Genomic DNA, 14,757 nt, shown 5'->3' on the forward strand with positions numbered 1-14,757 from the left:
TTACAAAGCATTTTCAGACAAATAGTTTACGAGAAGTTTCCAAATCTAAGGAATGAGCTGGATCTTGGAATTCAAGAAGTCGACAGAACACCCAATTATCTCAACCCAAAAAGGACTTCACCAAGACACATTATATTAAAATTATCAAAAATCAACGACAAAGACAGAATTCTGAGGGCAGCCAGGGAAAAGAAGACGGTAACCTATAAAGGAAAACCCAATAGATTATCATCAGACTTCTCAGGAAAAACCTTAAAATCCAGAAAGGATTGGAATCAAATATTCAAACTATTAAATGAAAGAAACTACCAGCCTAGAATAATGTATACAGCTAAACTCTCCTTTAGATATGAAGGAGAAATAAAAACCTTTCCAAACATACAAAAATTGAGGGAATTCTCCACTCCAAGGCCTGCATACAGGAAATACTGAAAGGGGTCAGCTCAACTAAAATAAAATGACAAAAACAAAAACAAAAACAAACCATAATTAGGAGTAAGGTGAATAGTAGGCTGATAAAAAAGCAGAGGATTGCAACCCTTACTAGGAACAGGTCATTATAAGCTTAAAATAAGAGATTTGCTATAGCAAGAGAGTAATGAATGTTCAGCATACATAAGGAAAAACCAAGAAAACAATGACTGAAAAGGGGAGGATACAAAGATCCAAATTCGCAAAGGGGAATGGAGATAAGGCATGTGCAGAAGAAAAGGGAAGTATATATATACACTATCCTTTACATATTTGTAATGGTAACCACACACCAAATATATATAACTATCCTTTACATATTTGTGATGGTAACCACACACCAAAGATCCGGAACTGAAGTATATAACATAAAACAAGAAGGACCAGAGAGAAAACTCAAAAAAGCCAAGTGAAATGAAGAAAAACACAAGGACAAAGAAGCAATTGAAACACCAAGACACCAGAAAGCAAAAGATAAAATGGCTATAAGACGGCCTCATATTTCAATAATCACTCTAAACTGAACTCACCAATAAAAAGGTACAGAGTGGCAGATTAGAGCAAAAAACAAAATCCAACTATATGCTGCCTCCAGGAGACACATCTCAGTTCCAAAGACAAATATAGACTCAAAGGGAAAGGGTAGAAAATGATATTTCAAGCAAATGGCATTTAGAGAAAAACAGGAGTAGCGGTACTAATATTGGATGAAATAGACTTCAAAATAAAAAATGTAAAGAATGATACTGAAAGACACTTCATAATCATATAGGGAATCATGCACCAAGACATAACACATTAATATCGGTGCTCCCAATCAGGGAGCCCCAAAATATGTAAAACAATTACTAACAAAACTAAAGGGAGAAACAGACCAAAACATTTTCATAGTAGGGGACCTAAATACCCCACCATCTGATATGAACAGATCATCCAAACAGAAAATCAATAAGGAAAGAACATCCTTAAATGACACATTAGACCACCTGGATATATACAGCCATCCATCTCAAAACAGCTGCTTATACATTCTTTAGTGCACATGGAACATTCTCAAGAACCTTGTAATAATGATACTAAGCGAAGTAAGACAGAAAGAAAAAGTCGCTTGCTTTTTTTGTTACGTTTTCTTCAATTTTATCAATTTGTTTATAAATTTAATTTAAAGAACAAATTCTCTGCTGCTTAGTTAATAGTGAATGTTTGAAACATTCTTTAATGTACCGTAAGATTTGATGATTGGCTGAAAGACCCATCAAAGCTGCTACACAGTAAAGTTTCCTTGCCATGTGATTTATGTGTTGTTCAGTGAACTTTTAGTATTATCAAAATATAATTGCATACTTATAAGTTTGGAAGTTTTCTTCCCAAAGTCCAAGAATTCTTCAATATATATTTGGTTTAACTTTTATTTAAGAGCTATTCCATAATCATTGTGTTATTAGTGTTTCTCTCTAGTATGTTTTTCAATGAGTATTTTTTAAAATGAGGAATTACGTATTTTCGAAGGAACCTCCCACATTTATTCCACTTTAAAACTTTCTCTTCATTATTACTCCTAGGATATTGAGTAAGGCTTGGACTATCTAAAATAGTTGTTTTTACATTATATTTGTAAGGTTTACTTCTGCTATGATTTTCTAATGTTTGTTATATCATGAGTATTGTTTAAAGGCATGGCAATTTACACATTGTTTTTAATAGTATGAATATTTCACTTTAAATAAGGCATAATAATTGGCTAAAATCCTTCATAAATTCATTACTTTCTATAAAAGCATTTGTTTCGCAATAAATTGTCTTATGTTTATAAAGCGTACATTAGACAATTTTATTTATTTATTTTTAATTAAGTTTATTAGGGTAACATTGGTTAATACAATTATATAATTTTCAGATGTACATTATCATTTGACATCTGTATATTTTGTGTGTTTACCAAGCAAAGTCCAGTTTCCTTCAGCCACCATATATTTGATCCCCTTTACCCACTTCATCCTCCCTCGAAATCCTATATTTGACCCCCTTTACACTGTCTACCTCCCCCCACCCCACCCCACTAGTAACCACTAGTCTATAGTCCTCTGGTAACCACTTGCCTATAGTTTATGTCCATGAGTCTCCGTTTTTTCCTGTTCATTTGTTGCTTTTAGGTTTATATCCCACATATAAGTAATATCATGTGATTTTCAACTTCTTCTGTTTGGTTTATTTCGCTTAGTATATTACAAGGTCCATCCAAGTTGTTGCAAATGGCAGTATTTCATCTCTTCTTATGGCTGAGTAATATTTCATTCTATACATGTACCACATTATACAGATTTAATGAAATCTCCATCAAAATCCCATCGGCATGTTTTAGCCAATCATCTATCGTAGGACACTTCAGTTGCTTTTATGTCCTGGCCACTGTGGATAATGTTGCTATGAACATCGGTGTGCAAATATCTTTTTGGACATGGGATTTCAAAACTTTGGGGTAAATACCCAATAGAGGGATCGCTGGATCATATGGTAGATCAATTCTTAGTGTTTTGAGGACTCTCCATACTGTTTTCCATATAGGCTGTACCAATTTGCAGTCCCACCAGCAGTGTAGGAGGGTTCCTTTTTCTCTGCATCCTCTCCAGCATTTCTTATTACTTGTTCCATTGATTATAGCTATTCTAACAGGTATGAGATGATATCTCATTGTAGTTTTGATTTGCATTTCCCTGATAGCTGGTGATGAGCATCTTTTCATATATTTGTTGGCCATTTGTATATCCTGTAGGCAGAAGTGTCTGTTCAGGTCCTCTGCCCATTTTTTGATTGGATCATTTATTTTTTGTTGTTATCGAGTTGTTTGAGTTCTTTGTATATTTTGGATATTAGGCCCTTATCGGAGGCATTGCTTGCAAATATATTTTCCCATTCGGATGGTTTTCTCTTTACCTTGTTGATGATTTCTTTTGCAGAAGCTTTGTAATTTGATGTAGTCCCATTTATTTATTTTAGCTTTTACTTCCTTTGCCTTGAGGTCAGATTCATAAAATCCTCTTTAAGTCCAAGGTCCTTGAGTTTAGTTCCTATGTTTTCTTCTATGTATTTTATTGTTTCAGGTCTTAAATCCATTTTGAGTTAATTTTGGCGTGTGGTGATAGACAACAGTCTAGTTTCACTCTTTTGCAGGTGGCTTTCCAGTTTTCCCAGCACCATTTATTGAAGAGGCTTTTCTTTTTCCACTGTATGTTTTTCGCTTTTTCTGTTGAAAATTATTTGCCCATATAAATATGGGTTTACTTCTGGAGTCTCGATTCTGTTCCACTGGTCCATGTGTCTGTTTTTCTGCCAAAACCATGCCATTTTGATTACTGTCACTTTGTAGTATAATTTGAAGTCGGGCAGAGTGATGCCTCCAAGCCTCGTTCTTTTTTCTCAGAATGGCTTTGGCAATTCAAGGTCTTTTGTGCTTCCATACGAATCTGATGATTTTTTGTTTAAAAAATGCCAATGGGATTTTGATGGGGACTGCATTAAATCTGTATAACGCTTTAGGTAATATGGTCATTTTAACTATGTTGATTCTTCCAATCCAAGAACACGGACTATCTTTCCATTTCTTTGTATCTTCTTTGATTTCTTTTAATAGTTTTCTTTATATAGGACCTTCACATGTTTCATTAGATTTATTTCTAGGTATTTTATTCTTTTTGTTGAGATTGCAAAAGGAATTATTTTATCCACCTCTTTTTCTGACACTTCATTATTAGAATATATAATGCTACGTATTTTTGAATGTTGATTTTGTATACAGAGACTTTACTGTATTTGCTTATTTTTTCTAGTAGTGTTCTTGTGGAGTTTTTAGGGTTTTCTATATAGAGAATCATGTCATCCTCAAATAGTGACAGTTTGACTTCTTTGTTGCCTATTTGGGTGCCTTTTATATCTTTCTCTTGCCTGATTGCACTCACTAGGACCTCCAATGATATATTGAATGACAGTGGCGATAGTGGACAGCCTTGCCTTGTTCCTGATCTTAGAGGGAAGGTTTTTAGTTTTTCACCATTCAGTATAATGTTGGCTGAGGGCTTGTCATAGATGGTTTTTATTGTGTTAAGATACTTTTCTTCTATACCGATTTTGTGAAGTGTTTTGATCATAAATGGATGCTGTATCTTGTCAAAGGATTTTTCTGCATCTGTTGATATGATCGTAGGATTCTTATTTTTTAATTTGTTTATGTGGTGGATCACATTAATCAATTTGCGTATGTTGAATCATCCTGGTGTCTCTGAGATGAAGCCCAACATATTTTTAATATGTTGCTGTATTCAGTTCACTAGTATCTTATTTAGGATTTTTGCATCTGTGTTCAGGAGAGATATTGGTCTGTAGTTTTGCTTTTTATGTGTTATCTTTACCAGATTTTGGTATCAGGGTGATATTGGCCTCATAAAATGAGTTGGGAAGTATTGCCTCCTCTTTGATTTTTTGGAAGAGTTTGAGGAGGATAGGTATTAAATCTTTCAATGTTTGGTAGAATTCACTGGTGAAGCCATCTGGTCCTGGACTTTTAATTTTTGGTGGTTTTTGGTAATTGTTTCCATTTCCATACTGCTGATTGGTCTATTTAGATTTTCCAGTTCTTGATTCAGTCTAAGAAGGTTGCATTTTTCTAAGTACTAGTCTATTTCTTCTAGGTTATATAATTTGGTGTTATATACTTTTTCATAGTATTCTTGTATGATCCTTTGTATTTCTGCAGTGTTTGCCATAATTTCCTCTCTTTCAATCTTGATTTGTTTATTTGTGTCCTTTCTCTTTATTTTTTACGGAGTCTAGCCAGGGGTTTGTCTATTTTATTAACCTTTTCAAAGAACCAGCTCTTTGTTGCATTTATTTTTTCTTTTTGTTGTTGTTGTTTCCAATTTCATTTATTTCTGCTCTAATTTTGATTATTTCTTTCTTTCTGCTGACTTTAGGCTTCATTTGTTCTTTTTTTATTAGTTTTTTAAGATGAAGCGTTAGATTGTTTATTGAGGCTCATTATTGTTTTTGGAGATAGGCCTGTAATGATATGAACTTTTCTCTTAAGACCACTTTTGCTACGTCCCAAATTTTGGATATGTTGTACTATCATTATCATTCATTTACATGTATCTCTTAATCTCTCTTTTTATTTCTTCTTTGACCCAGTCATTCTTCAATAGCATGTTGTTTAATCTCCATGAATTTGTTGTTCTTTCCACTTACTTTTTACAGTTGGTCTCTAGTTTCAAAGCATTATGATCAGAGAATATGGTTGGTATGATTTCAACCCTCTTATATTTGTTGAGACTATCTCTGTGTCCCAGTATATGGTCAATCTTTGAGGATGTTCCATGTGCACTAAAGAAGAATGCATAAGTAGCTGTTTTGGGATGGAAGGCTCTATAAATGTCAACTATGTCCAGTTGGTCTAATGTTTCATTTAAGGATGTTATTTCCTTATTGATTTTCTGTTTGGATGATCTGTCCATATCTGACAGTGGGGTATTTAGGTCCCCTACTATGATTGTGTTTTTGTCTCTCTCTCCCTTTAGTTCTATTAGTAATTGCTTTACATATTTCGGGGCTCCCTGATTGGGAGCATAGATATTAATAAGTGTTATGTCTTTTCGGTGCATGATTCCATAGATATTAATAAGTGTTATGTCTTTTTGGTGCATGACATGTTCCTTCGTATCTTTCTTTACCTTTTTTATTTTGAAATCTATTTCATCTGATATTATTACCACTACTCTCGCTTTTCTCTGAATGCCATTTGCTTGAAATATCATCTTCTTCATTATTATTATTATTATTATTTATGCCTAAAGCAACTTGTCTTCCTAGGTGGTCTATTCAAGTACTAACCAGGCCCGACCCTGCTTAGCTTCTGAGATCAGACATTGGGCTTGTTCAGGGTGACATTGCTATAGATCATGGACTGTCTGTCCATTGGGGCATGAACCCAGGACCTACTGTGTGTAAAGCAGATGTGCGAACCACTACACTATGGAATATCATTTTCCACCCTTTCATTTTGAGTCTATATTTGTCTTTGGAACTAAGATGTGTCTCCTAGAGGCAGCACATGGTTGGGTTTTGTTTTTTGATCCATTCTGCAACTTGTGCCTTTTTATTGGTGATTCAGTCCATTTACATTCAGGGTGATTATTGAAATATGAAGTCTTCTTATGGCCATTTTATATTTTGCTTTCTGGTGCTTGGTGTTTCTATTGCTTCCTTGTCCTTGTGTTTCTGTTTTCTTTATTTTGGTTGGCTTTTGTGAGTTTTCCCTCTGATCCTTCTTGTTTCATTTTATATACTTTGGTTCTGAATCTTTGGTATATGGTTAACATTACAAATATGCAGAGGATAGTTATATATATACAATTGTCCCTTTTTTTCTGTATATGCCTTATCTCCATTCCCCTTTGTGTATTTGGATCTTTGAATTTTTATTTTTTCAGTCATTGTTGTCTCAATTTGTCCCTATGTATGCTGAACGTTCATTACTATCTCATGATAGCAAATCTCTTCTTATTTTTAAGTTTATAATGCCCTATTCTTAGTAAGGGTTGCATTCCTCTACTTTTATCAGCCTGCTAGACACCTTACTCCTAATTTTTTTTTTCTTCATTTTTTTAGGTGAGCTGACCCCTTTCAGTATTTCCTGTAATGCAGGCCTTGGAGTGGAGAATTCCCTTTTGTATGTCTGGAATGGTCTTTATTTCTCTTTCATATCTAAAGGAGAGTTTGACTGGATACTTTATTCTTGGCTGGTAGTTCCTTTCACTTAATAGTTTGACTATTTGATTCCACTCCTTTCTGAATTTTAAGGTTTTTGCTGAGAAGTCTGATGATAATCTAATGGGTTTTCCTTTATAGGTTACCGTCTTCTTTTCCCTGGTTGCCCTCAGAATTCTGTCTTTGTCGTTGATTTTTGATAATTTTAATAAAATGTGCCTTGGTAAAGGCCTTTTTGGGTTGAGATAATTGGGTGTTCTGTTGACTTCTTGAATTCCAAGATCCAGCTCATTCCTCTGATTTGGGAAATCCTCATCAACTATTTGTCTGAAAATGCTTTGTAATTCCTGTTCCCTTTCTCCCCTTTGAGAATGCCCATTATTCTTATGTTTCCTCTTCTAATGGTGTCAGCTAGTTCTTGTATTTCTCTTTCATTATTTTTCCTTCTTTGGTTTCTCTCTTCTTTTGAGTTATTTTTAGATTTCTGTCTTCGACATCACTGATCCTTTCCTTCATTTGGTTGACTCTATTTCCCAAGCTTGTTATTTCATTTTTCAACTCTTGCAGTGTGTTCTTTATCTCCAGAAGGTCTTTCAGTTCTTTTTGTGGGTTTCAATCTCCTTGCTAAAGAGCTCATTCTGCTTATCTAGTTATTTTTTCAATTCCTGAAATTGTTGATATGATTTGTTTTGTATTTCATTGAGTTTTCCAGAAGTACTATCTTTGAATTCTCTGTCATTTAAGTCGCATATTTCTATGTCTGTAAGCTTATTTTCTGGAGATTTTTCTCTTTTTCTCTGAGATGCCTTGTCACCTTTGTTGTTCATGGTGTTTAATGGACAATTTCTCCACCTGGGCATTAATGGAAGTGTATTCTGATTTTTTTTTCCCCCAGAAAGAACGTTTATTGTATAATGGTCTCTAGTATTTTGCAAAGAAAGTGTTTTTCTTTTGGTTTCTAGAAGGTGGTGTCTAAGCCTCTTGGATCTCTGTTTTATATAGTTGTAATAATATATTATATTTTTTTATAGATGATTAATCATGCCTCTACCCTCAGTCTCAGTTCCTTTTAGTGTTAGTGACAAATTTGTTTGCTCAGATTCCCCTGGAGCTCTGTGGTGTTCGGTCTCGGAGGGTATGGAGGGAGGATCCCTCTGGGTTGGGGGATGGTGGCTGCGGCTAGCTGCAGTTTTGAAACTGTGCCTGGTAAAAATCAACTGTTGTTTCTCTGCCACCCAGCTCTCTGCTTTCTGCCCTGATGACTGGGTCCTGCCACCGGCTGCGTGGAGCTCATAGCACTCACAGGCATGGCTATTCAGGGAAGTCACTGCACCTTCACCCCTTCCTCTTCTCCTATAAGGAGATCCGGAGCTGCGAGAGGGAGCTTCTTTATTTTTCCCAGTCCACCGCCCGGCACCTGGGGTTCTTACTTGTGGTAGCTCTTATGTGCAGATCCCATGCTCAGACTTGCTGTTGTGCAGTTTTGGTGTTATTTGTCGAGTTTTAGATATTCAGCTTATAGTTGTTTCAAGGGGAGAGATCCAGGGACGTCTCTCACTCCGCCATGTTTAGTACAATCCTGTATACATCTCTTTTCATCACTTTGAATATTTACTGCTAATCCCTTCTGGCTTGCAACGTTTCCTCTGAAAAATCTTATGGGAGCTTCCATGTAGATAATGAACTACTTTTGTATTGCTACTTTTAGGATTCTCTCTTTGTATTTAACCTTGGCATTTTAATTATGATGTGTCTTGGTGTGGGTCATTTGGATTCATCTTCTTTGGGACTCTCTGCACTTCCTGGGCTTGTGTATCTATTTTCTTCATTAGGTTAGGGAAGTTTTCAATCATTATTTATTTAATATGTTTTCAATTCCTTGCTCTCTCTTTTTTCTTTCTGGCATCCCTATGATGCGAATGTTGTTACACTTGATGTCCCATAGGCCCCTTAAACTATCCTCATTCTTTTGGATTCTTTTTTCTTGTTGCTGTTCTCATTGTGTGTTTTCTGCTACCTTCTCTTCCAAATCATTGATTTGATTCTCTGCTTCATCTATCAATTTCTCCTAATGTATTCTTCATTTCAGTTATTGTGTTGTTTATTTCTAACTGGTTCTTGTTTTCTGTCTTCATTTTTATATTTTCTATCTCTTTGTTGAAATTTTTACTAAGTTCATCTGCTTTTCCTCTAAATTCATTGAGCATCTTTATAATCAGTGTTTTAAATTCTGCATCTGGTAGATTGCTTGCCTCTATTTTGTTGAGTTATTTTTCTGGAGCTTCATTCTGCTCTTTCATGTGGGACAAGTTTCTTTGTCTCCCCATTTTGGCTGCCTTCCTGTGTCTGTTTCTATGTGTTAGGTAGGGCTTCTAAGTCTCATGGCCTTAGTAGAGTCACTTTATGTAATAGGTATCCTGTGATACCCAGTGGTGCAGTCTTCCCTGGTCACCTGAGTTGGGTGCCAAGGTGAGTCACTTGTAGGGATTCCATATGCCTTCCTGTTATAGTTGAGCCTTGTTTGCACACCATTGGGAGGGATTGAACCTCGGGCTGATTGGTTGTGAGGATTGGCCAGTGAGAGGCCTACCCTACGAAGCAGGATTTACTTTAATAGGGCTCTGGTGCCTGCCTGGTCTGCCCTTTGGGTGTGTCCTCTTTAGATGCAGCCCTGACTGGTGCTCCAGGTCTGGTTGAAGCCAGTCACCAATCATGTTGGCCCAAGGGCCTCCTTAGAGGAGCCCAGCCACAGGCCAAGTCCAGCTGCAGCCTGTGTACTTCCCGGAGCCACCTGGCAAGAGTCACCAGGCAATCCACAGATGCCCAGCCACCCAAGCTGGGTTTAGAAGTGCCTCAAAAGGCCAACCCAGGAACCAAGGTTGGCTGTTGCTAGTGCCAGGCTTGGGGCTGCTCAGTACAGGGCATGCCAAGGCCAGATGCTGCTTGTTTGGGTTTTGTGAACCTTTGAGAAACTTTAGGAAAGTCTGCAGCATGAGCCAAGATAGCCATTTGTATGGAAAAAAAAAACAAACAAACTGGAGATGGCTTGGGTGGGTCTGCAAATTGGGAGGGGTAGGGTCTCAGGGAATCATCAAAGCAGGGTGACCAGTGTTAGCCAGGTTGATGGAGACTCAGATTCAGTGGCTGCCTGTGTCAGCATGCCAGGACGGGTAAGGCTCAACAAAGGAACAATGAACTCTGCCAGCACTTCTGTCCAGGAGAAAGCCACCTTCAGGCATCATCCAAAGTCAGACAACTCAGTTCCTCCTGTATGTTCTGGTGCTCCTCGAGCTGCTGTCCTAGTGATCGAGCTCAGAGCAAGTGAATCCGTCATGGAGTAAGTCCACATGGGGGCCCTTTAAGAGGAATGTTTGTGACTCCCACAGCTCTCCATCTCTCTCAGCCACAATCTCCACTGAGGTTGTGGGGACTTTCTTCCTGGCACTGGAACCCTGGGCAAGGGAACCCAGTATTGGGCTAAGACCCCTCAGTCCTCCAGGAGGACCTCTGCAGCCAAGATATCCCTCCTGATTATCAACCACCACATGCAGATGTGGGACCAGACTTGTTTTGCATCTCTGCCCCTTCTACCAGTCTCAAGGTGGCCTCTTATGTATGCCCTCAGTCATTGGACTTCTGTTCAGCCAGACCTCAGGTGACTCCCAATGATGGTTGATCTTTAATTTACTTATAATTTTCATGAGGTCAAGAGAGGAGGCGAACACAGCATCTACATACATCTTAATTAGAACACCATCTTAATCAGAACAGCCAGCATTACTTTTTGTGTAATGTCTTTGTCCTCTTAGCTTAATGCTTTTATAATTCATTTATGTTGCACTAATATCTGCAGTTTATTGCTTTTACTGTTGAGTAATATTCCATTTCTATTAATAAGCTAGAATTTGTTTACCATGCACATGTAAAAGAACATTTGGTCATTTTTATTTTTTACTTGTTAGAAAAAAAGCTGCTTTAACCATTAATGTGAAAGTTATTTTTATTTCTCTTGAGTAAATACTCATGAGTGGAATTGGGTGGTAGGGTGGACATATGTTTAGTTTTATAAGAAATTGCCAACCTTTTTCTCAAATGTATTGTACCACTTTATACTAACCATAAACAATGTATATGTAACAGTTGTTCCATATTTGATATTACCAATCTTTAAAATTTTACTCATTCTGGTGATGTTGTTTTAACTAGTCTTCCTGTTTATTAATAATGTTGAGTAGTTTTTCAAGTCCTTATTGACCATTCATACATCTTCCTTTGTGAAGTGTTTGTTCAAATCTTTTGCACATTTTTATTAGGATGGTTTGATTTTTTAGCTATAGGAGTTTATTACATATTCTAGTTCCAAGTCCTTTGTAAGAAATGTGTATTGTGAATATTTTCTCCTAGGCTGTGGCTTTCCTAATTATTTCTTTAACTGTATCATTAGATGAACAGAAGTTTTTAATCTATTGAAGTACAATATAGTACAATTTTCTTTTATGGTTATGGCTTTTTCTATCCTTGCCTAACTCCAGGGCATGAATATATTTTCTTATATTGTCTTCTAGATATGTTAGGTATCTCAAATTAATTTTTGTGAATGGAATATTTTTCTCTCATTTATGCAGTTGTTCTGCACAATGTTTCGAATATTATTATTTATCCATTGCATTGCCTTCTTTTCCCTACAAATATTGGGTGAATTTTTCCTATCTCCTTGCCCTTCTAATCTTATTGGGATAAGTAGCTAAACAGACAAAAGTAGTATGGGATCCCAAGTGAGCGTTCTGATACTTTTTGTATCTTGATTTTACCATAGACTTCACACATCACGTGACTGTACACTGATTTACTGCATAGAAGTTTATTTTCCTTGATTTACGTGAGGGGAAATGTATAATACATGAATCAGAAAATCAGGTATGTAGAGTGCTGTTGGGAGCCAAAACTAAGAACAAAGAATCTTGTGACTAGGCGAGGCCTCATCTGCATCCTGTGGTTCCTTGTTCTGCATCTAACTTCCTGAATATTCAGCCTAGCTTTGAATTACAATATCCCCTTGCCTCCACTCCCTCTAACCCTTACCACTCCTCACCCCACCAGCTAAGAACCAGTGCGCTTGTGGCAGATACTCTCCCGCCCAGCTAGCCCTGCCCCCCTTTGTTAATCCTGTATAAATACTCTTGCTGCTGAATAAAATTTTGAGGCTTGATCAGAACACTGTCTTGCCTCCATTTCTTTGTGTCTCCTGTCTCGCCTTCATCCTCCACAGGTTCCTCCTCGTCCCGCGTTGTTTTGTCCCGCTGGCCGGGACAGAGTGCTTTGGTTATTTGTTAATTAATGCAACTTTAGTTATCAGTGGGCTTGGAATACAATAATTAAAACAATGCTAAGAATATTTTTTGAGAGAGAATAATTCCTCCAAATCAAATTCTAAAGCCTTCATTAATATAAATTAGGACTGACACTTTTTTAAGGCTGACTTGAAGACATTTTATTAAAATAAGTTTTAGCTGACATCATAGAGGACATAAACAGCCTGTTAATACTAGGAAATGAGGTAGAGAAGCAGGGAGAAAAATACTGAGATACAAGGAGGGCAAGACAAGCTACTGTATGAGTGACTGACATAAATATATCATAAAACACATAAGAAACACCTAGAGAGAGAGAGAGAGTGAGCAAGGTACAGAGAACAATCAAGGGATTCACAGAGAGACAGAAACAGGGATCCAAAGAGAGGGAGAGTGGACAGAGAGAGGTATAAATGGGGGAAACAGAGAGGGAGGAAATAGAGACAGAGATAGTGACACAGGGAGAGTGGGACACTGAAAAAAGGAGGCAGGAAAAAAACAAATAGGAGATAGAGATAAAATAACATAGTTATAGGGACATGTTGAGAGAGGAACATAGAGTGGAAAACAGAAGAAAGGGATGAGAGCAATGAGGCACAAAAGAGAAGGTCAGTGGAGCAAAGAGACACAGACATGAGGCACACAAGAGATTTTAACAGCTTTATTGTATATTTTTACATAGCATAAAATTCATCCATTTCAAGTATACAATTTAGTGATTTTTACTAAATTTACAAATGATGCAACCATCACCATAAATCAATTTTAGAACATTTTTATCACCCCAATAAAATTCTTCATGCCCACAGTTAACCCCCATTCTCACTTGTAACCCTAGGCAACATTCCTGTATAAGTCTTTGTACAGACATATTTTCAGTTTCTTGGGAATGACATTGATGGGTTATATGCTAATTTTGTTTATTTTTATTTAACTATTTTCCAAGGTTGCTTCATGATTTTACTTCCCATGTATGAGGGTTCTCATTTATCCACATTCTTGACAACATTTGTTATTTTCTGTCTCATTTACTATACCTATTTTAGTGGGTATGAAATGGTATCTTGTTGTGGTTTTAATTTGCATTTCCCTAATGATTACTGCTGTTGAGTATTTTTTTGTGTATTTAAGAGCCATTGATATATAGTCTTTGGGAAAATGTCTATTCATATACACTGCCCATTTTTTAAATTTGAGTGTTGGGCTGCCTCTTATATAATTGTGAAAGTTCTTTCTAAATTCTGGATATAAGTCCTTTATCAGATGTATGTTTCACAAATATCTTCTTCCTGTTAGCTGCTCATCATTTCATTTTTTTACATAAAAGTTTCTAATTTTGATGAGGCCCAGTTTACCATTTGTGGATTGTGGTTTTGGTGTAGTGTCTAAGGAAGGGAAAGAGGGAGGGAAGGAGGGAGGGAAGGAGGGAGGAAGGAAAGAAGGACGAACTTGGATACAGGGGAGGAAACAAAAACTGAAAGAGAGGTTTAGAATTTGAACCAACTGTAAATCCAAACTTTACTAAAAGAATTTATACCTCAAGAAGACAAAGGGTAATAATTAACTGGCTTTTGTACTTCTATATCATAGGTACTGAATTAACTTTAACATCTGCTAAAATTAACCATTTGGCTAATCTTCATGGAGTTAATACTGGGGCTCAAATTAGAGTTATATCTAGGGATCACACTAAATTTAAACAAGGTTTCTCCTATAAACTATTGGATGAATTTTTAAGGAGTTAATGAACATAAAATAGAAAACAAATACTTATGCCTCATCTTAACTATTGGAGCTATTGCTTTGCCTAAATTCCCGTGGCCATAGCACCCACTATGTTAAAATATACTATAGTGGGCACAGACACTATGACCCAATGAGTAATAAATTAAAATTAAGTCTTTAACACTTATAAGTTGGCTTGAAAAGCTGTTATTCTTCAGTTAAAATAGTTAATACTGCCCAGTGTAAATTAAAACAGGGCTTTCAAGGATTGAAACATGTCATATAAAACCTATTTAGAGAAGGGGTGATTATCCCCACAGTTTCTCCATTTAAAAGACAAATTTGGCCTGTTCTTAAACTTGGAAAGAATAAATGAGCCCTCACAGATTATAAAACAAATGAAAACAACTTACTATGGTTTAAAATTTAAAATAACAACTTAAAATGGCTGTGG

The 14,757-nt window shown here is 36.5% G+C and overlaps 1 protein-coding gene across 1 annotated transcript in view; it reads left to right on the forward strand.

Moving 5' to 3' along the window:
- LOC105304087 (zinc finger protein 26) overlaps positions 1-14,757 on the forward strand; it is an 86,112-nt gene that overhangs the window by 27,948 nt on the left and 43,407 nt on the right.

The sequence above is a fragment of the Pteropus vampyrus genome, unplaced genomic scaffold, assembly GCF_000151845.1.
Source record: "Pteropus vampyrus isolate Shadow unplaced genomic scaffold, Pvam_2.0 Scaffold328, whole genome shotgun sequence".
Taxonomy (NCBI): Eukaryota; Metazoa; Chordata; class Mammalia; order Chiroptera; family Pteropodidae; genus Pteropus; species Pteropus vampyrus.